Here is a 27,744-nt window from a genome sequence, read left to right on the forward strand (position 1 = left end):
TAAAACAACAATAGGAGATTAAAATTAGCATGATAAGGCTCAGTGAAGAGACAACAGCCTGCCATTCATTTTGGTGGGAAGTTTTGGCAACATCCTAAGTATATGGACACACACAAATGCACTGACATCTATGTAAGCACAAAACATGCACAGAGAGGCGGCGACACATGCAAATTCACCCACATGAACACACACACTGTCTGAAATATGTCATGTGCACATGTAAATGCTTGCACACGGACGTACCTGAAGCACCTGCACCCGCACAGACACACGTGTACACATGCCATCCCCCCAGGTCAGCCACACTCCCACCCCTGTCGTCCTGCTTGGCCTCTGCAGGTCTGTGGAAATCCTTCCCTCCCGTGTCTGGACTTGGTGCATCCCCACAGCTTGCCCCTTGCTCCAAACATCTGGAGCACCTCTAGGTCTCCCTGAATGATTGATCTTCCCTTTGCCCTGCCTTCCCTGCCAGTAGTGAGCCCCTCTTCTCAGAGGCCCCCAAAGCCTTGCACCAGCATGTTTAGTATGCAAAGCCCGGGTTTGTCCTCTGGGACAAACCGTTATGTGTTTATTGTGTAGTTAAGCAGGACGGGAGCCCTGCCCCCGCTCTGGTCCTGGCCCAGTTCCCATAATCTGAATCCCAGAAGAGTGCTGTAAAACCGTCATCTGCAATGCAAAACCTGCAAAACATCTGGGAGGGTCTGTGGGTTTTCTCCAAATCACCTGTGCCCTAATTTAATATGAATAACAATTAGTTTACTCTTATCAGTTAATTGTTCCCCTCGTGGGTTCCGTCTGCCCTGGCCTCTCTTTCAGCAGGAGCTTTGGTTTGCTCCAGACTCCTAATGATACTGCCTTTTCAGCTGAGCCGTCCTTCTTAACTACCACCCCAGAGAGGCAACGCAGCTGCGCTGCTTGCTGCCCTGGCCTGCGGGGCCCAGGCCCTCACCCCACCCGTCTTAGCCAGTCTGATTGTTGGGGACATCCAGTCTCCCCTTGCCTTCACCAGGAATCTATAGCAGTGGTTTTGCTGAAGTGAGTGGAAAGGTCCCAGTGGGATTCTTCAGTGAGGAATCATTGCCCTGGCAAGGATGACAGCGCGTGCACACGTGTGTGCACACCCCCATGCCACCAGAGAGCGGGGGGAGTGAGAGGAGGAAGAGCTGCCTTCTGCCTCGGCAGGCAGGGCGCGCTCCCCAGGTTCCCAGCCATACGATCAGGCGTAGCTGGAATGTTTCCACAGTGACTCCTGGCTGGATGTGTGTGGATGTGCTGTTTTGGGTGGTGGAGTTCATGGCCCAGATAGAGAAAGAGGAGGAGAACTTTTAACTCTTCCCTTTCATTAGGTTTCTGGCCTGAGCTTCGGATCTTGAACACCCTTGGTCGTCCATAAAAAACTGAAAATGGTCATGTGGACAACACGTTCCTCTCTGCCCTCCCCTCTTCTCAGAAGCCAGGCCAGCATCTTTCCTGAGCTGGTGCAAAAAGGTTGACTCCTGCTTCTCTCCAGTCTCTGCCTCCAGGAAAAGGGTGCAGTTGCGTGGCTTTAGAACACTTCAGTCATGTCATTTTGTTTTGCTTTCTTTCCTCTGTGGCTGAGGGAGGCATGAGAGGTGATAGGAGCAGAGCCCTCAGACTTAGGGGAGCATCTCTGAGGCTAACCTGGGATCATTCTTTGTCCTCTTGCAGAAGTGAAAATAACCCAGATTGCCCCTTGACCTCCCCACTATCCCCTGACTACTCTGCAGAGCCCACACCTCCAAAGTCTCCCTGAAGCCTTTCCCAACGTGAGCTCTGTGGCTTGTGCTGTCTCCTGCAGCCCTCCTGACCCTCAGGCACCTCTGGCAGAGAACTGCTCTTCCCCTCAGTTCCATAGCACTTAATCCGGACATGTCTGGAGGCTCTTACCCATCTGTGCATGATTTCCTGTGTTCAGCTAATATTTCCTGAGGTCCAGTCATATGCCAGGCACTGTGCTGGGCACCAGAGACAGCAGTAAACAGCAACAATTAGGAGCGTTAACTTCAATTAGGCCGTTTATACGTATACACCGGTTAGGTTCCAAGTCTTCATGCACATTAGCTGATTTCATGTGTAAGGTGTTGTTTACAAGGTACTGTTTGTGACAAGGTTCGATTATAGTTTCCATTTATAGGTCAGGAATCTGGGGCGTAGTATTTAGGTGATTTAATTAAGGTCACGTGCCTAGTAAGTGACATAGCCAGCCTTTGAGGCAGGCAGCCTAGTTCTAGGACTCACGCTCATCGTCAGAGCACAACTCAGGGATTTATATGCTGGTGGTTCATAGATGGACAAATGCACAGAACAAACAGAGGTGGAGGAGATACAGGAAGGGAAGAAATAGGGTCAAGAGCTAGAGAGAGTCCTGGGAAGGCAGGATCAGGGACAGGCTCTTTGAAGAGGCCATGTTTGAGCCAAAACCCCGGGGAAATATGGGCCAAGCAAGGAGCACAGCGATAGGCGACGTGAGGGGTTTGCAGGAGGCTTGGTGCGCTTGAGGAACACGGACAGCAAGTGAGGCTGGAGAGTGGGGAGCAAGGAGAGAGCCATGGGGAGCGGAACACTATCTGCTTGGAGTTGGAGGATTTGTGTGCATGAGTGACCTCCTGCACTAGCGTCTTCCAGAGAGTAGCTGTTCAATAAATATGATGGATGGAGGAGTCTAATTTCCTCCCCAGACTCCCCTCCGTGGCTTGGGTGATGGGCAAACGTCCTAGACCTTTGGGTCTTAGTAGAGCGTCTGCAGAAGGGACTCCTCACCGTTTCCTGTTGGGATTTGGAAGAAAGAAAGAAGGTGCTAGGGGTCCTGCTCTATGAACGCATTGATTCCTTTCATTCATTAATCCAGATTCTGAGCACCTCTTATGGCCAGGAATTTTGATAGTGTGGGAAAGAGAGAAATGAAGCGCCAGCTCCTGCTCATGGTCCCATGGTTTTCTCCAGCCTCAGGTTTCAGTGCTTCACTTTTCCTGTCTGCTCTTCCCCATGTGCCCACCACGGATTTTTCTGCAGGGAGGAGAGGTGGGCAGAGGGCTGAGCTGATGAGGAGCCAGACTGAGACCTGGGCAGGGGCTGCTGAAATTCACGTGCCTGTGAGAGGCGGCGGCGTCTCCTGTGGGCAGCAGCCTTCGGAGCCTGTTTGTGATCACCCGAGGGGTTGGGGTGCAGTGACTTTTTGGATGGAAGAGGAGGAGAAGACCGTAACACTTGTTGGTGAATTCAGACCTACAACAGCGGGTTTTGTTCAGGCACATTCTGAAAGAGAGGTTGCATACTGAAAGGCTTGAAAAGCATAATTCAACATATTGAAAGATCTTGCTCCTCCATTTCAAGATGACTCAGGCCGGTGACTTTCTTTTTGTTCCCCTGGAGCCAAGAGGGTGGCAGAGTTGGGAAGAAAGACTCGGAATTACTGGACATTGATGTCCTTTGTCCAACCTGCCTGTGGTCTGAACTGTGTGTTATGCCAGATAGGAAAAGAGATAACTCACATCAGATACCTCCTGGCAGACTCACTGATTGTGGGAAGCTGGTGGGACTGAAGAATATTTCCCTGTTGGCCCTTATGAGACAAGCAAGAGTCTGGCAGGATTTCTGGGAAGTGAGAAAGAGGAAATATGGACCCGTGAATAGAAAGCATGTTGAGTGTCAGGGACAAAGCTCCTCCCTCCTTAGATTTTGAGAAAGCGTGATGGAGCTAGGCCGCTGGAAATCCTGGGCACTGCTCTCATCAAAACATGAAACCGTTGGTCCTTCACTGAGATCCCAAAGATTGAAGTCCTGGGCCTACTGCCCAGGCAATTAGCTCCCAAACCTCTGTGGCTGCACCCATGCCTGGAGCTGGAAAGCCTGCTTTTTATCTGATTATGACTTCTTGGCTGAAAGCACTCAGGGGCTCTGTAGGAAACTGGTGATCTGTCCTCCCATAGCCTAGCGATAGATTAAGGGTCTAGGGAGTTAGGGAGAGCTTTAATAGGCCCCCTGGGTTTGAGCACACATCTGACCGTTCTAATTCTCCAGCTATGTTTTCTGCAAACGGACGGTCATTTTGGGCTTTCTGGTCTCTAATCCCTCATTCAGCAAAGCAAACACCCTAAATCCTCAATAATGTAGGTTTTACAGTCTCATATATACAGATCCATGTTTCAGCACCGAGGCCAGCTCCACTCACACGCGGCATATGTTCTTGCATCTGGATGTAAGCAGTATCCGGACTCTGGAAGCGGAACTTGGTTTGGCAGGAAGGCATGGCGTTGTGGAAGCCAGGCGACATCCACACGGAGCCCTTTTTCCAGGCCTTGTCATGTGTTTCTTTGAAAGAGGCAGGACCTTCTTTAAAGTGACAGCTAGATAAGGCATGTGAGTGGAAACATGGTACTGTTTGGAGAAGGACTGGAGAAGGTTAAGAGGACTCATGTTCCCAAGGAGGGGGCTGAGCTGGATCTGGGATGGCAAATCAGTTTTATCCTGGATGCAGATTTCAGTAAACTAGTTGTAGATGGGTGAAATGTACTGAAGCTACATCTGTGGTAAGTAGCACAGAGCACCATGACCAATTAGTGATGTCTGCCTTGAGTGGGTGGCAGGGTAATCACACACACACACAGACACACACACACACACACAGAGCGAGCGAGCAGGGGCCATTTCTGGTTGCTAGGTGATATTTAAGATCCTTTTAACTTGTAGTATTATATGTCTGTAAAAATCAATAGTTCTATGTGTTCTCATCTTTCAGTTCCTCCATTTTTTGTTTGCTCATTTAACCACCATTTACTGGGTGCCTGTTAGATACTGGTTACTGGGCAGTACATCTTACTTACCCTCAAAGAGCTTACAGTCTAATAGGGAGAAGGGACAATGGAAGAGTTACAATGCAGGGGGATAAAGACAGTGTTCTAGGGGGCTGATGGCAAGTTCCTGGTGTAGAGAAAGTATGATGGAGTCCTGGTACCATGGAGTCCTCAAATCAAGATGCAGTTGTCTCTATGTGATGGTGGCCCAACTGGCAGAACTGAAAGCCGATTTCCGCGAGTTGGTTCTGATGTGCAGTGAAGAGGTCCCCGGCGCCAGGCCACCGGTTTTCTGATAAACCTATGCAAGGCTTTGTTAAGTGACATTTGCCTGTTGATGCAGCTGGGACAATCACACAGTCCTCTCCTAGACCTGGCCTGGTGTGGCCAGCCACAGACCACCTGGAGATGTCCACACTCGCTAGGTAGAAGGCCCAGCAGAGCCTCCGTGTGAAACCACCTTGAGAACTGCAGTGCTGTTTTGCCAGGGGACTGGAATGTCCACATTCTAGACTAAGGATTAGGGGCAGGATGGGAGTGTCCTGGCAGTGAAAGCACCTGGGAAGACCACTAGAGATGCTTCTGGAAACCCAGTGTGGGTGACTTCTAGGAGTCTCCAAGACGACTCACTTCTAATGACCTGTAAGACCACCATTATTGTCGTAAATCTCAGCAGATTAATTTGTGATAAACCAGGCTTGAGAAACCTTAGAGAGTGGGAAAGTAGATATTTTAACTTTACAACCGGACACACTGAGGCCCCTGGAGGAACAAAAGCGGCCGGGCCACATCTTAGGGCCTAGGCCTCCAGCTCCTTCCTCTGCGGGCCTGGAGAGCCAGGATGTGACAGCATCAGGGGCCTCCCAAGGCTGACACTGAAACCCCGTCCATTCGTGCCAGTAGTGAATGGTGAGAATCTCCCTGCCTGTTTTGAAGATCTCACAATTAAACAGGCAGAGGAATGTATTTCATAAAATATGCATACTGTTTGCTTTGTGCAAAAGCATTTTAATGTCTCTTAGCTCATAGCCAAGATGAGCAACAGGAGGAACAATCTCTCACTGCACATGAAAATCAGTCACCAGGCAGTGGTGCCTTTGTGGAGAAATGCCTGTCATCCCCACCACCGTCCCCACCACCGTCCTCACCACCGTCATTCTCACTCTCTATGGTCAGGGCATAGTTCCACTTCAGTTCCTTGGACGTTCACACTGTGTCGTGTTCCTTAGATCGGCTGCTTTGCCCGGCACAATGTCCGCCACATGCCGGAGGCCGAATGAGCATCAGCTGTTGTAAATGTTTATTAAAAGTCGATGAATCATGTTCTTTTTCGTCATGGCGTGTAACTCCATGAGACGAGGAGCAGTAGGTGCCATCGTCTCCCAGTCGTGTATAAGGAATCTGAGACAGACAGGTGTATTGTGTACACTGGTGCACTCACAGGTGCATTGACACCGGCCCTGTCTTGTGGTCTGACTTGGTAGAGATATGTTATCCTGCTCTGGTCACGTTTTCCCCCAGCAGCAGAATCTGGTCCTTGACCTCCCTGCCTCTCCCTCTGGTGCTGGCCTGGGTGCCTCTCCACCGGGCAGCTCCTGTGTCCTATCAGACCAGCCTCACTCCCGTGGATAATGGCTCCTTGTCAGTGTGAGAGCCAGAGGAGCAAATTCTTCGTTATTGCATGGAGCTGACATGCAAGAACAATTGGACTAAATTGATTGTATTTTCCAAATCGTCACCCGGCTTCTAATTCTATCTGCGAGATGGACTAATTTGAACGAGAATTAGCTTCTAAATTGAGAATCCAGGCCCTTGACCAGAAGGGAGAAAGGGCCCTCCTGTAGTCCAAAAGGAATGAGGTTTCCAGGCCTGTGGTAGACGCAGGGGACGTTTGTGAAAATGGTCTGTGTGACAAGGGAATAACGTCGTCTCTGTGGGGCCTGTCACTCTCTTCTGCCGTATTCTGCCCTCCCACGGTGGCATCCGTGCTTGGCGATGCCATCTCAAAACCAGCAAAGATGACCAGTGGGCATGAGTTCTGGCTTCCCTGACATCCTAGAGGAAACTGAGGCAATGGGAGAGTCAGAATTTAAAAATCTTATGCCTTTGAGTTAGAAGGAAGCCTGCAGCCCGAGGCATCCACACTCCTACCGAATACTGTTCTCCTGTACGATGTCCTTGAGAGGTGGCCGTTCTGCTTCTTCTTGACCCGATGGCAGAGGTCCTTACTGCCTTCTAGGCAACCTGTCCCGTGTTTGGTCTGCCCTTTTTGGTGAAAAGTTCTTTGTCTCTTTCAGAACTGAAACCTGCCTCCCCTTGTCACTGTGGGCTGTGTCCTCTTGGATCGTGCCTCTCAAACCGTAAAGCACTTAGGAATCTTCTGATTCTGACTGGAGCCTGAATAAAGTGTAGATTCTGACTCTGGAGGCCCTGGAGGCTGCATTTCTGAAGAGGGCTCAGGTGTTGCCGATGCCTCTGGTCTGGAAAGCCCACGTGGAGTGACCAAGGCTCCTGGGCTCCAGACAGGATCTGAGTGTGAAAGCAGCATGTCCACCCTTTGGTTTCTCTTTACCAAGATAAGAGTCCTACATTCCATTACATTCATAGTGAAGAAGTCATATACGTTCATTGGATGTCAATTCTGGGTGCAATCTTCTCCAGAAGGAATCTTGTCTGTAATTTGATTTATTTTACAAAAGAGGAAATGAAGGCCCATGAAGGCCCAGAGAGTTGCCTGAGGTCGTGAAGCTGGTGGAGCTGAGAATAGCTAGAGTTAGGGTTTGCTGACCTGGGGTCCTCTTCTGTTAAACGGAGCCAGCTCCGGACATTGGAAGCAGGAGCAGCCGAAGACGGTGTGATTGACTGTGGTCCCTCAGCTGCTGTGTGAGGCAGGACACAGCGGGGTGGCCCTCTCCTGCCGGGGAAAGGGGGATGGAGTCAGACAGGTGGGTGAGAGGAAGGAGGCGTCCATCGGAAGAGGGCGGGATGCCCATGGGGAGCGGGACAGGGAAGATGCAAGGCTACTGGAGACTCCTGCTGAACGGGGAGAGTAAAGGAAGCTTCAGGGAAGAAAGGAGCAGTTGGATCCTTCACATGAATCAGAGGGAATGGGCAACCACCCCTTCCATCCCCACAGTGCTCGGCCCTTCTCCCTGTCTACCGCTGGCCCTGGGTACAGAGTGCCCTGTTGAGTTACATGTTTTCACGCCTGCAAACAATAAGCATCTTGAGGGCCGCGTTTCACCCACTGTTTCCCAAGCACCTAACCCAGGGCCTGGCATTCAGTAGGCACTTAATACATATTTGTTGAGTGTATGAGTGCCTGAATAAATCACTAGAAGTAGGCAGTCAAAATCCAGGACTGTACAGCCTAATTAAGAAAATCTGATTACTGTAGACATAGCAAATATCTTAATGGGAAAATGTGGTAATTAGACCTGGGATAACCAAGACTTGGGTTTTGGATGTGCATGGTGAGGGAAGCGCAGGACTCAAGGGCAAGGCCTAGGTTTGTGCACTGGAGAAGGAGGGGAATGTGGGAGGAGTAATCAGATTTCCTAGGAAAACCCAGTGGTTCTGTTTTGGACGTTAAGTTTGAGATGAATATTAGCTAGTTCAGGGAAGATTCTAAGTAACAGTTTGATACGGTTGGTCTCCCTGGACCCAGAGAAGCTGCGGGAGGTGGTGGGGGTGGCCTGAATCCCTCCCCACCGCTGGAGCTGAGAGGATGCTGCGCAGGCTACTAAGGGGTGGAAGCAGAGTGGCTTCCTCCTGCAGTCCCTGGGGAGGGCGGGCGGCTTCCACGAGGACTCACAGCAATCAGTTCGCTGCTGCTTGAGGGAACTCAACAGCCTTCCAGGGCCCACAGGATAAGCGTGGGGCATCTAAGGAAAATAAAACACACCTACGGGGACCTTCAGCAGGAGAGAGGAGAGCAGCTGGAATGCCAGAATAGGTGGCTGTACTCGAGGACACGGGTAACAAACTGTAACTCTAGTGATTATGAAATTAGAGCACGAGGGAGGTTAGACCACGGCACACCGAAGACTTTCTGGAAGACAAAGTCCTGTTTTCCGAGTTGAAAATTCAGTAGCTATGTTAACGGAGACGGCAAGTACAGAGAAGTAAATCAGTGCCTTAGAAGATCACGTGGAAGACAAATTTCAAATATGCAGCAGAAGTGAAGAGTTGGAAATTAGGAGGAGAAATAAGATATTTGGAGGACAGATTCTGGAAGTTTCATATGTAAATAGTAGGCGTTCCAGAACGAGAAAAGTGAACAGATGGAGGAGCAATAAATAAAGAAATAATACAGGAAAATCTTTCTGGGTTTGCCAAATACTTGTGTCTGAAGGTTGAAAAGCTCACTGAGTTCTGGGTGAGACCGACATAAACATACTGCAGAGGAGCAGATTGGAAAATGCACAAAGCAGAGGCCTTCACCCGCCCTGGCCCTGTGTCCCGGACACGAGTGTCTTCATCTAGGTATGTCAAAACTCCTCACACAGGCTGAGGAGGAGCTTGGGGAGAGGTTCCACAGGTCCCATCACTGGGGTGATGGGATGATGGGGAATAGGAGGGGGCTTTAGACCACAGGCTGCCAGGAGTGACTGGTGCAGGTTGATATCCAGCCATCCGTCCGCAGAAACACACAAAAAGCCAAATCTCAGGTGTTGTTGGAGAGGAAGATGTGTTAGGAGCCGGTGTCTTGGTTCAAGCTTAGGCTCGGAGGACTGGGAGCCGTGGGCTTATTCCAGACACCCGGGCCTCTTTGGCAAACTCGCTTCCAGGTGCACGGCTGCCCGTGGCCCTGAGTGGCCCAGTAACACATCACAGCACTGCGGGCAACGGGGCTTAAGAGCTGAGCCAGGAGTCCACGTCCCAGCCCATCGCGGTTAATGTATCAGGACAGATGCCAGAGCATCAGTTTGTGTCTTTCCTAATATCAAGGTACCAGGCAGAGCTCTGCGGAACAAAATACATGGGGACCCCAACAAATTTGTCAGCCAGAGCAGGGCCTTTACCAAAAGCTCAGAACTGCGGACATCCTGAGGGTGATGTAGTTGCTGACTACCTGGGATCCTTGTGTTCCTGCAGCCCCAGGTGGTTAACGGTGTTCAGGAGCAGGAGTGTATCGTTAACTGGGGACAGATAGAGTTAGGTGCTGTGGTGAAAGGATCCCTTGGCTGGGCGTTCCGAAGTATCACTGTGGTCTCTCCAGCAGGAAGACTTTGGCCAGCCCAAGGGTGGCCTGTTGTGCTTTTCACTGAGCTGAGAGCATCAGGGCAGGTCGGGTGAGTAAACGAATACCGACACGCAATCTGGCCACACAACGCAGACTCGGAGGGCCTGACAGAACAGAGAGGTCATCTGGTCCACCACCCTCCCCCACCTCTTGGACTCAGGTTATAGGGGTCACAGGCATGTTGGCTAATGTATATATCAACCCCTACAGTTTAGAAATCAGTATCAGGAACATTATCTATTACATCCTTGCAGTACTTCGTGAGATAGTAGGGGTGGGGATTGCTGTGCACCCATTTTACAGATAGGATAATTGGGTCTTGAGGCTCTTTTGCTGATGAAGAAAATAAGAAACTGTAAGGATCAGGGGCCCCAGTTCTTCACTCCTCTGTGTGTTGATCCACATCCTTTGACCCTGCGACTGGCCGTGCAACTTCCTTTGGACAGTGCATGGGTGGAAGTGACCACGAGCCTGTTCTAACATCAGGCTCCAAGGCCTCCTGGGTTTCCACACTGGCTTCCTCCACCTTTGCTGTGGGAAGATTTCTTGTGTCCTCAGCCCGGGACCCAGAATAAATACATGTGGAGCAGCCCCCAGCCTCCTGGCAATCCAGGGTCTGCAGCTGGAAACTGAGCTGCCTCTGCTTCCCTGCTGACCTGTGAGAACAAACGACTATTGTTTTATACTATTGAGAGTTTGTGGGTTTATTTTTGTTATGCAGAATTATTATTATTAATATTATTATTTTATTATACTTTAAGTTCTAGGGTACACGTGCACAACATGCAGGTTTGTTACATATGTATATGTGCCATGTTGGTGTGCTGCACCCATCAACTCGTCATTTACATTAGGTATCTCTCCTAATGCTATCCCTCCCCCCTACCCCCTCCCCACAATAGGACCCCGTGTGTGATGTTCCCCTTCCTGTGTCCAAGTGATCTCATTGTTCAATTGCCACCTATGAGTGAGAACATGCGGTGTTTGGTTTTCTGTTCTTGCAATAGTTTGCTGAGAATGATGGTTTCCAGCTGCATCCATGTCCCTACAAAGGACACGAACTCATCCTTTTTTATGGCTGCATAGTATTCCATGGTGTATATGTGCCACATTTTCTTAATCCAGTCATGCAGAATTATTATGGCAATAGCTAACTGAGGCTCTTAGAGACAACATGTCACCTCGCCCCTTGTGTGCAAAGGAATCACCTGAGGTTACTACTAAAACACTGACTCATTGGGCCCTAGTGGGTTCTCGTCGCTAACCCTGGGGAGGGATCTGGAATCCTATTTTGTGTTGGCCATCTGTGGTTCTTCGAGGTTGTTTGCCTCCACACTGCAGGGGAAGTACCTGTGTTATTTGTCTCACATTCACCAGTGGCTGGTGGGTATGTGGCTCACGTTCAAGAACAGTACATTTGGTAGTTAGAGTCCAAATATTTCCCCCTGTGGCCAGGCTGCAGCAGGTGGAGAATGAGTGTGGGGGGGGATTGTGAGTGGGGACCGCCTGAGAACCGAATCTTGGGACCCGCCTGTGTGTGCCGTGAATGGCATAGCTCTAATCTCACAGATTGTTCCAAGAACTCGGTTGATGCTGTTCTCAGCTGCTTGCAGCTGCAGCTTCTTGGAGTGTGCCGCCCCTCCCTGCACACACACACGCCCGCTCGCTCGTGCACACTCACACACATGCAAGACGGCACTTTTCTTTCTGCAGAGATCAAATTGGCCTCCTTGTTGCTGGTTCAAAGCAGCTGTTTATTTGTTGTTTTCGTGTTTTCAGCTGTTGTGATGAGGTTTGCTTCCTTCTCCTTTAACTGAATTACGTGTCATTTACTCTTCAGCGCAAGCCACAGATTGAGCTGGAACCTTCTGTCATGTGGGGCTTCAGATTTCTCCTCCTCCTACAACCCAATTAGTTCAGCACAGCCATCAGGCACTGGGGCCCTGAGGCTCCTCTCATGCTGTTTCTTTGGCTGGGCCTGTCGTCCTCCCTCCTCCCTGGGAGCTCAGCTCTGCAGGGAGGACGAGGCAGGAAGCTGAGGTTGCCGACAGAAGCATATTTCTCTCCCAAACTTGTCCTCAGACCCACATTCTGTGGGTGGTGAGGAATTCGAGAACCTAGACCTGATTTGCCTTAGTTTATAGGTCCATTGGTGACATTTAGTTGGACCATGTTAGTGTTTAGTTGAGTAAGTGAGAAAGAGAATAGAAACAGGATTGCCAAAGATGTGGTGATGATACAGACATGGCTGGAGGCAGCGGCGTGGACCAAATGTTTTCAGAACCTTTCTTTTATGTCTTGGGACCCAAGTCCCATCAACACCAACTTGGAGGGGCCAGAGAAGCTAGTCATTGGCACATGTTCGTTTTCCTGCGCCGAGCCCTGGACTTCACACCTGCCATTGAGTCCAATTTCTGTCTCTCAGCAGGACTGTGCCCGACCGTCAGTTGGGTGCAGAGAAATCAATATTGCTTTCATACGTGATTGACTTGCTGTGTGACCATGGCAATCATTACCCGTCTCTGAGCTGGAATCTTTTTAACTCTGAAATGAGGTGGGTGGGGTGGATGAGCTGGGTCTGAGATTCTTGCTGCTTCTAAATGCCTGTGGTTTGCATGCATGGCTGGGTCTAAACTTAGTTACTTCTCAGTAATTCTGCAGTGAATTAGTTTAGCATCACTGTGATAAAGAATCTTGATCCTAAGGTAAATTAGGCAGTGCTGGGCTTGATAACATTCAAAGGAAACTGGGCAGACTCTGGAACCAACATCCCGCAGACCTCAGGTTCATTTGGCAGCTGGAGTGCCTGGCGGCGGTGGGATCGGGAGACCGAGATGCAGGGAGGTTGTCAGGGCAGGTTTCAGCAACAGGGAAGTCAGCCAGATGGACGGCAGTGCCGGGGAAAGTTGGGGTAGGCTAAAATCTTGGCAGGTGGGGACAGCTTGGCACAGAGGCACCCAGGAGAAGGTCAGCCTGGCAGGCAGCGGTTGCAGGAAGGCCAGGCAGCTGTGAAACAGCACCTGCCATAGGGACTGAAGTTTCCTAGTCTGTGGAAAGGTCACAGTAAACGCGAGGAAATGAGTGCTGAGCAGCAAACAGAGACAGGGGCTCCCATGGGAGGATGAGCATAAGCTGCTGCAGGTCCACAGTGTCCACAGCGTATTGGGCCTGCAGGTCCCCCTATCCCCACTATCCCAGCCTCTCATGAGGCAAGAGCATCTTTAGGCGTGCGGACCTCACACTCCAAGGCAAACATTCTGAGGGCGAGGCCCAGGCACCTTCCCTTTCCTGGGTGTCTGCTGGCCTGGGGTCCTGCTGGGTGGGGCAGGGCGGGTCCTCCCCGGCATGCTGGGTCAGGTCTGCAGGGGCAGTGGACATCCTCCTCCCTGGCCTCCCCTGCACCCAGCACTTCAACAGGGACAGGGAAGTGTCCTGCTCGGAGCCAGAAGCTCCCTGCACTCTCCTGAGCCCCTCCTAGGTAAATACAGGTCCTCACAGCAGGATTAACTGATGCAGGAAGATCATATACTTTTCCTTCTTAATTAAAGCTTTATGAAGAAATAAACCCCAAGCAGAATTCGGAAGGGAGCAGTGTTATTTCTTAGAGGCAGGAAGCCGGGGCTTTCTCTTTGTAGAAGGAAAGGAAGGAGGCACATCCAGGCCACTGTCTGTGGTGCCCTCCACTCCCTGGGTCTTACGCGGAGCTCAAATGCTGGGGAGCCTCTCCGGGGGCCTTCAGTGGGTGGAACTCATGTCCAGCCGACTGAGCGGGGCCTTAGGGAGGTGAAAAAGCAAACTTCTTCTCTCCGTGGAGCCCGTGGGGCACAGGGAAGGGGCTGCGAAGGAGCCTGTGGACCTCGTGGCTGCTGTGGGGGAGGGTTCCACAGTTGCTTGGACCCCGGCTGGTGGTGAGGACCTGGGTCCCTCACAGGATGTTAACCTGCGACCCTGTATCGGTTTTGCTGAGGGTCGCTTTACAGCCTGACTCAGAGCACCGGGAAGTTTGCCGTCTGCCCCCCCCCGCTCCACGGAAACGCCTTTTCCTCGTGGTGGAGCTACGGGTGCTGCATTTAGAAGGCTCTGTTGACGTCTCATGATTGTATTCATTTCAATACAATGGATTCCTTCCTTAAACAGGACACCATTTTCCAAATTTTGGTCTAGAAAACATGGTCACCGTAAGTAGAACTCAAAATGCAGGAATTTTCTGGCCCCAGCAGGGCCTTGGTCCTCCCAAGGTGAGGTGGGTGCCCGTAGGTTCGCTCCCTCCTGCTCTGTTTTCGTTCCCAAAGCGAGTCCCAGACACTCTACCTAGGTCCTCAGCACACGGACATCCAGTGGAGCTTGGATCTGCTGGAATTTGTTTTCAACTGAGCGGTTACTATGAGCCAAGCACTGGAGGCCCAAACAGGGGCAAAATCCAGTCCCTGCCCCGCGGGAGCTCCCGTCACGTGTGGAAGAGGACGGGAAACGGAGAGACCACGGAAGAGGACGGGAAACGGAGGGACCACGGAAGAGGACGGGAAACGGAGGGACCACGGAAGAGGACGGGAAACGGAGGGACCACGGAAGAGGACTGGAAACGGAGGGACCACGGAAGAGGACGGGAAACGGAGGGACCACGGAAGAGGACGGGAAACGGAGGGACCACGGAAGAGGACTGGAAACGGAGGGACCACGGAAGAGGACGGGAAACGGAGGGACCACGGAAGAGGACGGGAAACGGAGGGACCACGGAAGAGGACGGGAAACGGAGGGACCACGGAAGAGGACTGGAAACGGAGGGACCACGGAAGAGGACGGGAAACGGAGGGACCACGGAAGAGGACGGGAAACGGAGGGACCACGGAAGAGGACGGGAAACGGAGGGACCACGGAAGAGGACGGGAAACGGAGGGACCACGGAACAGGACGGGAAACGGAGGGACCACGGAAGAGGACGGGAAACGGAGGGACCACGGAAGAGGACGGGAAACGGAGGGACCACGGAAGAGGACGGGAAACGGAGGGACCACGGAAGAGGACGGGAAACGGAGGGACCACGGAAGAGGACGGGAAACGGAGGGACCACGGAACAGGACGGGAAACGGAGGGACCACGGAAGAGGACGGGAAACGGAGGGACCACGGAAGAGGACGGGAAACGGAGGGACCACGGAAGAGGACGGGAAACGGAGGGACCACGGAAGAGGACGGGAAACGGAGGGACCACGGAAGAGGACGGGAAACGGAGGGACCACGGAAGAGGACGGGAAACGGAGGGACCACGGAGGAGGACGGGAAACGGAGGGACCACGGAGGAGGACGGGAAACGGAGGGACCACGGAGGAGGACGGGAAACGGAGGGACCACGGAGGAGGACGGGAAACGGAGAGACCACGGAAGAGGACTGGAAATGGAGAGACCACGCGATACAGCAACTTTGTGAGGAGAGGCTTCTGAGGACCTGGAACTGAGTCTTCAAGGAGGAGCTATACTGGAGGGGGCCTGGGCACAGGAGTCCTATGCAGGGGGAATGACAGATGCAAGACCCAGGACCCAAGGGACATGTCATCTACGTTTAACTGTTGTTCAGAGAGTCAGGGAGTGCATCTTCCACCTCTGCTCCTATTTTCCTAGAAAATAACATTGCAGTGAAAAAAACCAACCCACAAGAGTCCCCTGGTTCCAGCCCAGAGGCGGCTGCCCAGCTGTGAGAGGCAAAGCCAAACCAGAAAACAGCTGGTCTGCCCGCTGCCCGGTGATGGAGAGCGCCCCGGGGAAGGTTAGCGTCATTAGATCAGCAGAGAGTGGCTCCGCTCCCAGGCCAGGCAGCCTGCTGGATCAGCTCTGATGACGGGAACTGGGCACTAATTACCGTGAAGTCACCCCGCACGCAGCCACACAGCAGCTGCAGTGTCCGTGGGATCCGTAGGCAGGTTCTCCTCTCCTCCGTTCTTTGACAATGAGAGTCTTCGCTTGCCTCTTCACGACACTTTGAGTTGATAAAGAACGTTCACGACCACCGATTGCTTATTCGCTGTTGGTATTATTTTTCTCATTCGCTGGTGAAGAAAGGAAGGTTCAAGAGAGGATCAAATTTACATTGTTAGGAGGTGGGGGAGCTGGGATTTGACATTGTTTTTGGACCATATCTCTTTCTGGTTTATCTCTGTGTCTGGCTTGGAAAAAAAAAAGGAAGAAAATAACACGTATTGACTACCTTCCACGTGTGAGGCACTTTACCTCTGCGAACTCATTTAGTTAATAATACCCGTTTTAGAAGTGAAGAAACGGAGGCTCAGGGAAGAAGAACGATGTGCCCAGTGTTGCACAGCTGGTGAGCGGTGAGTGGAGACTTGTCTGACTGCACCTTTCCTCTTCCTACGACATCTCCACCAGGCTCTCCACCTGTGGGTTGAGAGTCTATGGAGCTCCCTTAGGTCTGTACAATTGAGCCTTGCAGGGCGGTCTGTGATTCCATTTCCTTCATCCAGCACTGTACTTGGTGGGCCCTCCGCATTGTCTTGTCTGCTTGGATGCTTGGGGGCCTCAGAATTAGAATTCACCTCTGCAGCAGTGAGGACCCTTTCCCCGGACGTCCCCACGGGCCTGCCGCTAGGCTGTGTCAGGGCGTGCAGGCTCACCTGAAAGGCCACCGGCCTCCCTGCGGCGTCCATGGCGAGGGCCCTTGTTATCCAGCCTTGATCCCAGAGACCCGAAGCCAGCAGGAGACTGTTTCGACTCCTCCCTCTTTCTCCAGCTTGTACTTCAGTGTCGGGAAAAAGCCCCAGGAAGCCGATCCAATGTCTTAACAGGTGTCTCATCTCCTGCAAGTCCAGGATATTCGGTTTGACCTTAGAGCCACAGAGAGTAATGCAGAACTCAGATTGTGTATTATATAACTGGAGTTATACAACTGGGCCAGTGAATGAGGCCTCCCAGAATCTGCTAGTCAGTAAGCAAACGCAGACATGATAGTTTGCAAATTGGCTGGTGAAAACTCAGAGAAAAAAGGGATTTCGGGACCACCTGGTTTAAACTCGTCACCTGACAAATGCGAAACAGGCTTGGAGAGGGCAGGGGTGCTTCTGGGTGTGCCAGTGACGCACCAGCAGGCTGAGATTGGGGTTCGTGTGTATGGGTGTCTTTCTTTCTTTATTTTAAAAAATTATGCCAGAATGTTGCTACTCCCTACATCTTGCTTCTCATCTTCATTTTGGCCCAATTTACCAAATTAATTCAGATCAAAATGTTCACTCGGATTGTAAATTAGCTGAATAATTGCTGTATGGATCTCATCCTCGCGGCTCTGTCAGAGAACCCCACAGCTTCAGGGAGCCCTCAAAGCCAGCATGGGCATATTCTTCCCCCAGCGGTAAAAACCCTGCTGGGAAGGCAAGGCCGAGTGCTCCCCCATGACCCACATGTCCCACCCAGACACTGCTCAGCACATGCAGGGAGAGCCTGAATCACAGCAGGAAAGGAGAAAACTGGAGATTGTGAAGATGTTGGTTCTTCCAACACTAACTTAGAAGTTTAACTTTTCCTTAAACCGGTTTTTTTTTTTTTTTTTTGAGGACGAAAAGACTTGAAAAAATAAATTTTAAGTTTATCTAGAAATTATATATAGGTGAAAATAGCTAAGAATTATGACAGAGGAGTTGAGTGAGGGGACTTGCTTAAACATATGGCAGAACATATCGTAAATAATTACTGACCATGATAGTGCCACTGTTCAGAGAGGTGGGAGATCTATTGAGGGTCACCCAAATAACCACCCTTTATACAGGCAGGATGGCAGCTCAGTAGGAGGGAGGGGTCCCTGAATACATATCAGTAGGAAAAATGGCTTTTTCTTTGTGAAAAAATAGACAGTTTAGGACCCAAATTCATACCGCAAAGCAAAGGGGACATAGGGGAAAAAACATATTAAAATTAGAAGAGAAAATTTAAGTCAATGCTTGCCTCTAGGTGTAAAGGGCATTCTAGGCATGAAAGTGATGGAATGATTAGTGATGTTGAGCATATTTTCATATGCTTGTTGGCTGTGCGTATGGCTTCTTTTGAGAAGTGTCTCTTCATGTCCTTTGCCCATTTTTAAATGGGGTTGCTTGTTTTTTGCTTGTTAATTTGTTTAAGTTCCTTGTGACTTCTGGATATTTATTTACAACAGATTTGGCTATATTTTTTTAAAAACGTCAGTACATCAAAAAGATCCTACAATGAAAAGGCAAAGGTTACAACTGTCAAAGACAAATAATAAATTATGTGAAGGGTTCTTACTTATATTCATAAGAGAAACATTAAGGGCCTGCTATAGTTTGGGTGTTTGACCTCTCCAAATCTCATGTTGAAATTTAATCTGTACTGTGGGGGTCTTGGGAGGTGGGGCCCAGTGAAAGGTGTTTGAGTCAGGAGGGCAGATTCCTCATAAATAGATTATAGCCCTCCCTGGGTCAAGTGAGTCATCCCCCTGTTAGTTCCTGGCAGAGCTGGTTGTTAGGAAGAGCCTGGTACCTTCCCTGTCTCTTTTACCTCCTCTCTCTCCACGTGATCCCTGTACTCCAGTTCCCCTTCACCTCTGCCATGAGTGGAAGCAGCCTGAGGCCCTCTCCAGATGCCCGATCTTCCAGCCCGCAGAACCCTAAGCCAAATAAGCCTATGTATTTTCAAATTACCCAGTCTCAGGTGTTCCTTTATAGCAACACAAAATGGACTACGGCAGACCTCCATAGGAAAATGGACAAAAGATTATATATATTATTTTCAAATTACCCAGTCTCAGGTATTCCTTTATAGCAACACAAAATGGACTACGGCAGACCTCCATAGGAAAATGGACAAAAGATTATATATATTATTTTCAAATTACCCAGTCTCAGGTATTCCTTTATAGCAACACAAAATGGACTACGACAGACCTCCATAGGAAAATGGACAAAAGATTATATATATATATATATATATATATATAATTTGAAATGCCAAGGACTAAGAAACATAGTAAAAATGTTCATTCTTTCCAGAAACAAATGTGTTAAAAATGAGAAACTATTGTTACGTACCATATGAGCAAAGGTTTAAAAGATGTAATTGGTTTCAAAGCGTTGAGGACTACTAGTAGTCTTCTCAAATGTCAATTGCTGATGGAAGAATAAATCACTGCCTTTAACTAAAACAAGATGAATACACATGTTGAAGCCTTTATATATGTTCAGACAATTGGATTAAATAATTCTCCTATCTTTTTGAGATTCATCCACAAGAATGTTTATCACAGTGTTATTTATAAAGGCAATATGTTGAAAACAATCCAAATGTTCATGCCTTCTTTAAATAATTTATTCCATAAATACCAAGATCTGTTGTGTTCTAAACACTGCATTAGATGTTGGGGACACACTGGTGAATAAAATGTGTGTGGTTCCTGCTCTTCATGGAATTCATAGTTTAGTGGGAAATACAGCAACAAATGAATTAACAAACAAGAATTGTCCAAGAACTATGGTTGAACAACGGTATTATTGTTCAGTATGTTCCATCATGCTATATCCTTATAATAAAATACTATGGGACCATTAAAAGTGATGTCTATAAAGAATGACATCTATCCATCCATCTCTCCCTTCATCTATCCAACAAATACTTATTGAATACTGAATATGCACCAAGAACTAGGGCAGGCATAGAGGATGCAATTGTCAAAACATAAGCAGGAAATCATGATCCTGTTGCTAAGGAGGGAAGTGACAGATTTAATCCAAGATTAAACTCCTAACTCTGTGGTCACGGTCCCAACGTGTCCTAAAACTCGGCCCTCGTTGACCTTGTCCTCTTCTGGAATATGCTCCCCTTTCCGCAGGTTACTCCTTGTGACCTCCCCTTCTTCGTGTAGTCTTTCCTGATCACCCAGTTCCAACAGGCGTTCTTCTCCAAATTTTCTGGCATTTACCATCAGAAACACTCATTTGGCATTTATCACATTTTGTCCTTTATGGCCGGTTATTTGTTACTGTGTTTGCAATGCCCCTCGCAATGCGATGATAATACTGTCCTCTTCCCTTAGAACACTCTCTTCTCCCCTTTCCAGCTGTCCAACTCCTACTGAACACCCCCAGACACCGCTCAGTAGTCACGCCCTTCCCTGGGCACCCACAATGGCTTTTTGTGCGTCATAATTTGAGTCAATAAACCAGAATGTATTCCCTATAAGGCTAGAAAATCTATCTGCCTTGTCTTAGCATCTCTGGAGGTGTCTAGCTCAGTGCTGGAGTCAAATAGGTGATGCCATCAGATGTGGAGTCCATGAGTGGATAAGTAGGAATGAATTGAGGGCATTTTGAGGATGGCTTTAATGTGTTATAGATTATAGGTTGGCCGTGCTATGCTGTTTTTTTCATATTGCATACAGAGTACTATGCACATAGCAGGTGCCTAATAAATATAAATTGCTTTATTAATTGTGATATATGTAATGATAACTTTATTATTAACATCATTGTTCAATACTGCCATCCCTACGAGGAATCTGTCACAAAGAAGCAGGGGCTTGGTCCCTTTCCCTCTCACCCTTAGGGAGGACAACTTCCTTCTGGGGCCATGTCTGTCCAGAGAAGACCCTTGTCTGCATCTGGGGACAGGGCTCCTGACTTGTGTGCAGACTCGGTCCCCAGGCAGGTGCCTTCACGACACGCCTCGCAGGAGGCGTGACTCCCACGTCACTCCGTGTGGCAGCCGCAGGTGGGAGGGCAGACGCCTGGGTCTTCCTGCAGTCTGTGCACGTGGATGGCACATGTACCTGTGGCCCGTGGAGACATACTGGAGCAGCAGTCAGATACCTGAATAGTCCTAGAGGGTGGAGAGCCCATTACTAAGGGGAATGATTATTTTCCTGTCCGACTTACCTGCTAAGGCAGGAGTCTGAACTCGGGACCTGTTATCAACGTAGGTGGTTTCTGCCGGCTCTTTCACAGGAAGCCGCGGCCTCTCCTTCCCTCCTCCTGCCGAGCGGCACTGTCTGCACCCCACAGTACCTCCTCCAAGCATCTCAACAAGGAAAAAAAAGGCGCAACAAAACCAAACCCAAATATCCGGCTCAGAAGAGCTGCGCTGTCCAACTGGCTGTACATATCCTGACAATTTTGGTCCCTCATCTTTTCCCCCTGAGTAAAGCTGTTCTTTTGATCCCAGCAGCTCTGAGAGCAGCACAGCACTGAGGTAACTTTTTATAAAAGTTGCTGGGGCGTCATAGCCAGAGAGGTCCGGCCTCTAAGACAGAAATTCTGCTGAGACAACGTCTCCCAGGCTTTCTCTTCCATCCTTGGTGCATGGAGCTTGGCTCCTGTGCCTGGTCAGAGGCAGTGAGTGAGGTGGGTACAGGTGCCTGGGGTTCCCAGGGTGGTCCCTGGGTGAGACCTGGCTGGTGGTCCCAGCCCGTTCCACTCCTGGGAAGGTTTTGGGTCACACCATTGTGATGTAGAAAAACCCTGGCTGGGGGAGGTGGGCACAGTGACTCACACCTGTAATCCCAGCACTTTGGGAGGCCAAGGTTGGTGGATCACCTGAGGTCAGGAGTTCGAAACCAGCCTGGCCAATATGGCAAAGCCCCATCTCTACTAAAAATACAAAAATTAGCCGGGCGCAGTGGTGGGTGTCTGTAATCCCAGCTACTTGGGAGTCTGAGGCAGGAGAATCACTTGAACCCGGGAGGCGGAGGTTGCAGTGAGCCGAGATCACGCACTCCAGCCCGGGCAACAGAGCAAGATTGTGTCTCAACAACAACAACAACAAAAAACAAAACAAAACAAAACGCTGGGGGTATATCTGAGGCCACCAGAAAGGGGCTCAGTGAAGGGATGAGACGGAGTGGGAGACGGCCGCGCCTGGGTGATGGGAGAGAGCAGGGGAGGGGGGTGGGGGAACTGCTGCTGATTTCATAGGGCAGCTGGGATGGGCGGTGGAGTGAGAACTAGGATTGTCCCATATACAATACAACTGCATATTGGACATACAGCCCGTACCATTCCCTATTCTATGAAATCCACCATCCTGGAGAGTGAAGTTGAAAGGCTGATGACATAAAGTCCATCTGGGATCGGGCATGATTCTGGGTGCCAAATGGAGCACAGGTCCCTCCCTTCTCAGGGGGCCAGGCTGGCTCCTCAGCCAGGCTCAAGGTGTAGGGCGCTGGCCTTTGTTGGCCCTCACTGGGACCTGGCTGTCCCTGAGTGGGCGGACTTCTGAAGCCTAACTCTTCTGGATCCCTTTGGCTGCATCCTCTATTCCTGGGCCACGTCCGTCCTTCAAAGGCTTCAGCCTCTCACAGATCTGGTCTAGAACACGGACTTGCTCCACATGTCTTGACAGCTCCCCGAGCCTGTCTGAGCTTTTATTCCCTTACCTATTTAATGAGAGTGGTGTGTGAGGGTCCACCAGGTAATTTGAGCAATGCCCTTGCCATCTCTGTCCCCTGCGGGTCATTCTACCCAAAGGGGTGCATAGCGTCGGGACCACCAACTCCTCCCAGAGCACTGAGGTCCCTGCTGCCTAGTTAGTGGGTCCCAGGGAAGCCAAGTGCGTTTGGAATGGTATTCCCATCTTGCACTTTGGGGACCCCCTCTGTGGTTCTGAGAGGAGGAAACAGCTCTAACCTTGGTGATCTCGACTGTGCTGGGCCCTGGGTTGTGAGGCAAACGGAGTGCAGAGGCCCTGGGGGAGGACGCGTCCCTCGCCACAGTCACTGCCCAGTGCAGTGGTCAGGGGATTTCCCAGGGTGCACTGGGCCAAGGGGCCAGACTCTGAAGTCCGCGGGGTTGAGGTCTCCACGCCAACCAGGTGACGGCAGCCTCCTTGCCGCGCCCAGACAAGAAAGCCTCGATCTAATCTCACTCTGAACTTTTCCCAAGGCTTTTGCTGCGCTTTGCTGTAGCTCCAAAGCTGCATTAGTGAGCGCCGGGCTCCTTTATAAATGGTCTGTGACCCCAGAGGTCTGCTCGCCGATGGAGCTGTCTATTTTAGGGATTGTGGGTGGAGGGGGCATCTCAGAGGCTTCTGGAAAATTCCTGACGGGATTGTGTCTGTGTCCTGTCTCAACCCTCCAAACAACAGATCAGACAGCTTGTACCCACAGGCCAAGGACGCGTGGGAAGAGACTCAATCTTCTAGATGGGTGGTAGCAGCCACGGCCTTCTGTCCTCTGGGTCCCCGCAAGCCTGGATGAACTCAAGATCTGACTCAGTGGCACAGTGAGGGGACCTTCGAGGCCTCCGTGACCATCCTTGGACTTCACCTCTCATGACTTTCAGGCAGAGAGGCCCTCCCACGCCCACAATAGGCCGAGCCCAGCCTTCCTCGGATTTGCCTCCAGGCCTGACGTTTACTTCCCTTTCTAAGTGGTGAGTAGCTTGGTGATGGTGGATGAGAAGGAGCCAGAGACAAAACCTGCCTCACAGGCAAAGCTGTCACAGTCCTCGGAAGACTAAAGTCACAAGGGCCTGTGGGTGCCTGCACGGCTGCCCAAAGGGGGGTGATGCCAGCCCCAGGCCCATTGCCTTTGTAGGCCGGGGTCCTGCAGTGCTGGGTGGGAGGGGGCGGCTCTGTCCGCGTGTGAAAAGCCCAGGGTGGCTGTAGCTTTCAGCAGACGGCAGTTCTCAGTTTGCCTGTTACTCCCCTGACAAATCCCCCTCTGGCCCTTTTTCCTTTTTGTTTTCAGTGGGGGTCAGGAGGCGGCAGACCCAAAGACCTCTTCTTACCACCTTGTCTTTCCCATGGAGGTTCCCACGCAAGGCTTGTCCCTGTCCCTGAGATTTCAGACCTTTCCACAGCGCAAAGCCTCCTGCCTTGAGACTACTGCAGTGAGCAAGGTGAACCCCATCCCCAAGCTGTGGCAAGAATGCTGGCCTCTTCCGTCGCTCCTAATTTCCAGGCTGAACTCTTCCTTCAACTCAACAGATCCAAAATGAAACCGGCGTCTTTAGCTCACCCTCGTCCCCCGCTGCCCCTGCCAGGGTCTTGGCCACCCTGATCCAGGCCCCCGGTCACACCTCCAGGCCTGGCAATAATATTACCTGGACTCCTTGAAGACTGCAACCAGATTAATCATCCCAGAGCTCTGCTTTGATAATATCACTTTTATAGACACATAAAAAGAAGCATCGAGGCAGCCAGTCATGCTAAATCTTAACCATCTTTACAGAATTTTTAGTGCAGCCCATCAAAATTGTCACCAGCCCTGAAGGTTCCACGTTTATGGTGTCCATGATAACACCTCCTATGCTGGAGGCAGCAGCACTTGGAGATGGTGCAGAGCTGGCACTGCAGGAGCTGTCCTCGCCAGGCCTGATCTCACAGCCAGGCCTGCTTCTCCTGGTTCCGCACAGAGCCCATGGTCACCTCCTGCGTCTCCCACCCCAGAGGCGTAAGTGAGCAGTCTCTGGGTACCACCGGCACTCCTCTGCGAGGTGACAGATGACAGCTTTAAAGACGTTGGGCCGTTGGGCATCACCTTTTCAGTGGCTGGGTGCGAGGGGCCTGCGAGTCCTTGGCAGGGGCTGGCGTGGGCAGGCTGGTCGGCTTCAGCAGCGGCTGCGGACCAAACGGCTTGGGAGCAGTTGTGCCGAGCAGGGACTGGACCAGAGGGGAACAGGAAGTGGGACCAACAGTTTTGATTGGGGGCTGCGTTGTAGGTGGTTGTTTTCTGTGAAAGCCCCATTGATGTCACAGTGACGTGTGGTAATAATGAAAAAGACAACACTTGTAAAGACACAGAGGCAGTGAGGAATAGAAACAATTTGGTGAGCTTTGTGGAGCTGGACTCCCTGAGTTCAAAACCCAGCTTCAACACTGACTGGCTGTGTGACCGCCCGACCTCGTCTCCATCTGCCCGGGAGGCCGTCCCTGACTGCCTCAGTGTGCTGTCGGCTCAGTGTCTCCTGGTCTCCCGGGACTGACCTGCTGGGCCGTGTACTCGGGGTTCTGTGCATGGCTTCTGGGGCTGTGTATACAGTGACGAGCACAGCACGTGTTTCCCCAACTAGTTTGTAATCTCTGAGCCCACAGACTTGATTTAAATTTCTTCCGGACCCTGCGGTGCTCTGGGAACGCTGTCTGATTGTTGCGATTTTACTCCTGTGGCCTGTGCTAGCTGCCTGGTTGGCAGTTGGGACTGAAGGATGCTCATCCACTTGCCTGACCACAAGCCTGGCACCAGCCCTGCCTTTGTTCTCCCACGAGTCCCCTTGAAGGTGACCCATTCATGGTGGGAGGTGTAGAGTCCAGCAGGGCTCTTGCACCTTTTGCCCTCCTGAGTCCTGGAGGAAGAGCTCGTTTCCTCATCCGTACAGAGGGAAAAACAAATGAGCAGTTACCTTGGGCAGAGTCCACAGTCCAGCCTGCTTGGCTGCCGGGGGGGAGGTGCCAACTGCAGAAGGCATGGGTCTTTCCAGGTGTGGACTCGGCCCCTGGGCACTGCGATCTGTGGCCTCCTTACCGATGGTGAGGAGTGGAGAAGAGTCTCTCTGCTGTGCATGGCAGCCTCAGCCCACACAGGATGCTGGCATTTCCGTGCTATTAAATAATTAACTTGGTACTACGTGGAGTAAAACACACATTGGTCTGGTAAAAGGCCTCAATTAATTGCTTTCGTGTTAGCTGTGTACTGTGTCTCCAGGAGGAGATAAGAGGTGGGAACGTGGGTTTTGAAGCCAAGCTGAGAGACACCCTCACAAAAGGTGGTAAGTCCCCCTCTCCCATGCAGTTGGGTCTGTTCAGTGGCGCAGTGCAGAGGTGGCAGCCACTGCGTTTTGTCTCTGGTCGTCTTTGGGGGAGTAGGGAGGGGGACATGGGACCCAGCTCCCTGCTGATGGGTGGTGTGTGACTGGCTGCCTCGGATGGGCCGACCCAGGCTGTGACTGGTGGTGGCAACATTGGGTTGCTTTTCTGCCACTGCTCTTGGAAAACGCTCTTGAGTCATCACACGCCTGCCTTCTGCACCTTCCGGAGGCGGCCTCTGCTGACTGCATGTGGCTGTCAAGGCTGGGGCCATTCATGGGGCCTGCAATGCCGCCTAACACACGCAGTGACCGGGAGGCGTTGTCTCGTGGTAGCTTGCACTGTGTGGATTGGTGCCCACCCCACCATGTTGCCCTCGTGTGGTGTCGTGTCCACCTCCCCACAGGATGTCCCGTCCTCCAGGGCAGAGACTGCTTGATTCTTGTGTTTCCTGCCGGAGCTCAGGGTCCAGGGCCCCTGCTGCTCGCCAGGACTGTGCTGAGCTCCTGCAGGTGGGGATGCAGCAGCCCTGAGAGTAGGCGCTTAACAATGATTTCAAATAAATGGACGTTCTCAGATGTGACTGGGCGCCCCTTTGGTTTTAGGGACCATTGTGGGCAGTGGAGTTACGGTGAGACCAAGACACACCAAAGCTCCCTCATGGAGCTTAGATTTTGGTGAGAGGAGATGTGCGGTAAACAAATACAAAAGGAAGAGGCCCAGGATCCTGGGGTGGTGATCAGCAAAGGACAATAGAGCCAGAGGGCAGGAAATGCCAGGGCATGGGGGATGGGAGGAAGCTGCCATTTCTTTTTAATTTTTATTTTCTGTAGGTACATAGAAAGTATAGATATTTACGGGGTGTGTGGGGTATTTTGATACTGGCGTACAATGGATAATAACCACATCAGGGTGAGGAGGGGTGTCCATCCCCCCCAAGCACTTTTCCTTTGTGGTACAGAGAGCTGCAGTTTTAAGAAGGGTGGTCAGGGAAGCTGTGACTGAGAAGGTGACGTTTAGGCCAAGGCTGGGAGGAGGAGCGGGCTGGCTATGCGCTGATGTGAGAGGAGGCCTTCCACACAGGCTCGGGAGTCACAGGAGGCCCCTGTGGCTGGAACTCAGCCTGCGCGGCAGAGGGGTAGATGTTAAGATCAAAGAGGTGACCGCAGCCAGATCGTGTGGGGCTCGTCAGGATGTTAGCTTTTCTTGGATATGAAACCACTGGTGGTTTGGAGTCTCTGGAACTGTGTCATGGGGGACAGAATAGTGGCCCCTGGACCCTGAGAGTGGGCACCCACGTGATTAAGTCATGGATCTTGAGATGGGAGATACGCCTGGATTATGGGGAGGTCCACATCTAAATACAAGTGTCCTTATACGAGGGAGGCGGGAGGGTGAGAGTTGAAGACGGAGGTGTAAGGACAGAGGCGGAGGGCAGAGGTCAGAGAGAGATCTGACAACGCTACACTGCCAGCTTTGAAGATGCAGAAGGGCCACCAGCCAAGGAACGTGGGCACCTCTGGAGGCTGGAAGAGGCAAGGACGTGATTCTCCCTGCCCATCCATTTTGACTTCTGACCTCTTGAACTGTAAGATGATAAGTCTGTGTTGTTTTTGACATCAAGTTTGTGATAATTTGTTACAGCAGCAATAGACGGTGAATACAGGTGCCAGGAATGATGCTTCACAGCTCCCAGGGCATCTCTGAGTCATTTGGGTGTGAGATTCCACTGGACAGAATAGAGCCAGGGAGGGGGAAGCCTGGCGTCCACTCAGCACTTGGAGGTGGGTAATGGAGAGAGTGAGGCTGCTATGCGAGCTGCCTTTGGAAATGAGTCCATCGAGTTCCAGCGGCTGACCCTGGACCAGGAGTTCACCTGGGGCACCTGGGGTGAAGCACCTGTCACCTCTATATGTAAGCAGACTGCATCATG

General features: G+C 51.1%; 1 long non-coding RNA gene and 1 other non-coding gene across 2 annotated transcripts in view; both read left to right on the forward strand.

Moving 5' to 3' along the window:
• Window positions 1-27,744, forward strand: part of LOC123568666 (uncharacterized) — a 54,244-nt gene that overhangs the window by 2,268 nt on the left and 24,232 nt on the right. The window contains exons 2-3 of the long non-coding RNA XR_006692071.3: window positions 23,151-23,437; window positions 23,755-25,774. This is a non-coding gene — a long non-coding RNA (uncharacterized lncRNA). The remainder of the gene's footprint in view (window positions 1-23,150; window positions 23,438-23,754; window positions 25,775-27,744) is intronic.
• On the forward strand, window positions 14,117-15,645 carry LOC102146214 (uncharacterized). The gene is made up of 2 exons (XR_010581114.2): window positions 14,117-15,009; window positions 15,459-15,645. It is a non-coding gene; the product is annotated as an uncharacterized protein (transcript).

This window comes from Macaca fascicularis, chromosome 14 (assembly GCF_037993035.2).
Source record: "Macaca fascicularis isolate 582-1 chromosome 14, T2T-MFA8v1.1".
NCBI classification, from domain to species: Eukaryota; Metazoa; Chordata; class Mammalia; order Primates; family Cercopithecidae; genus Macaca; species Macaca fascicularis.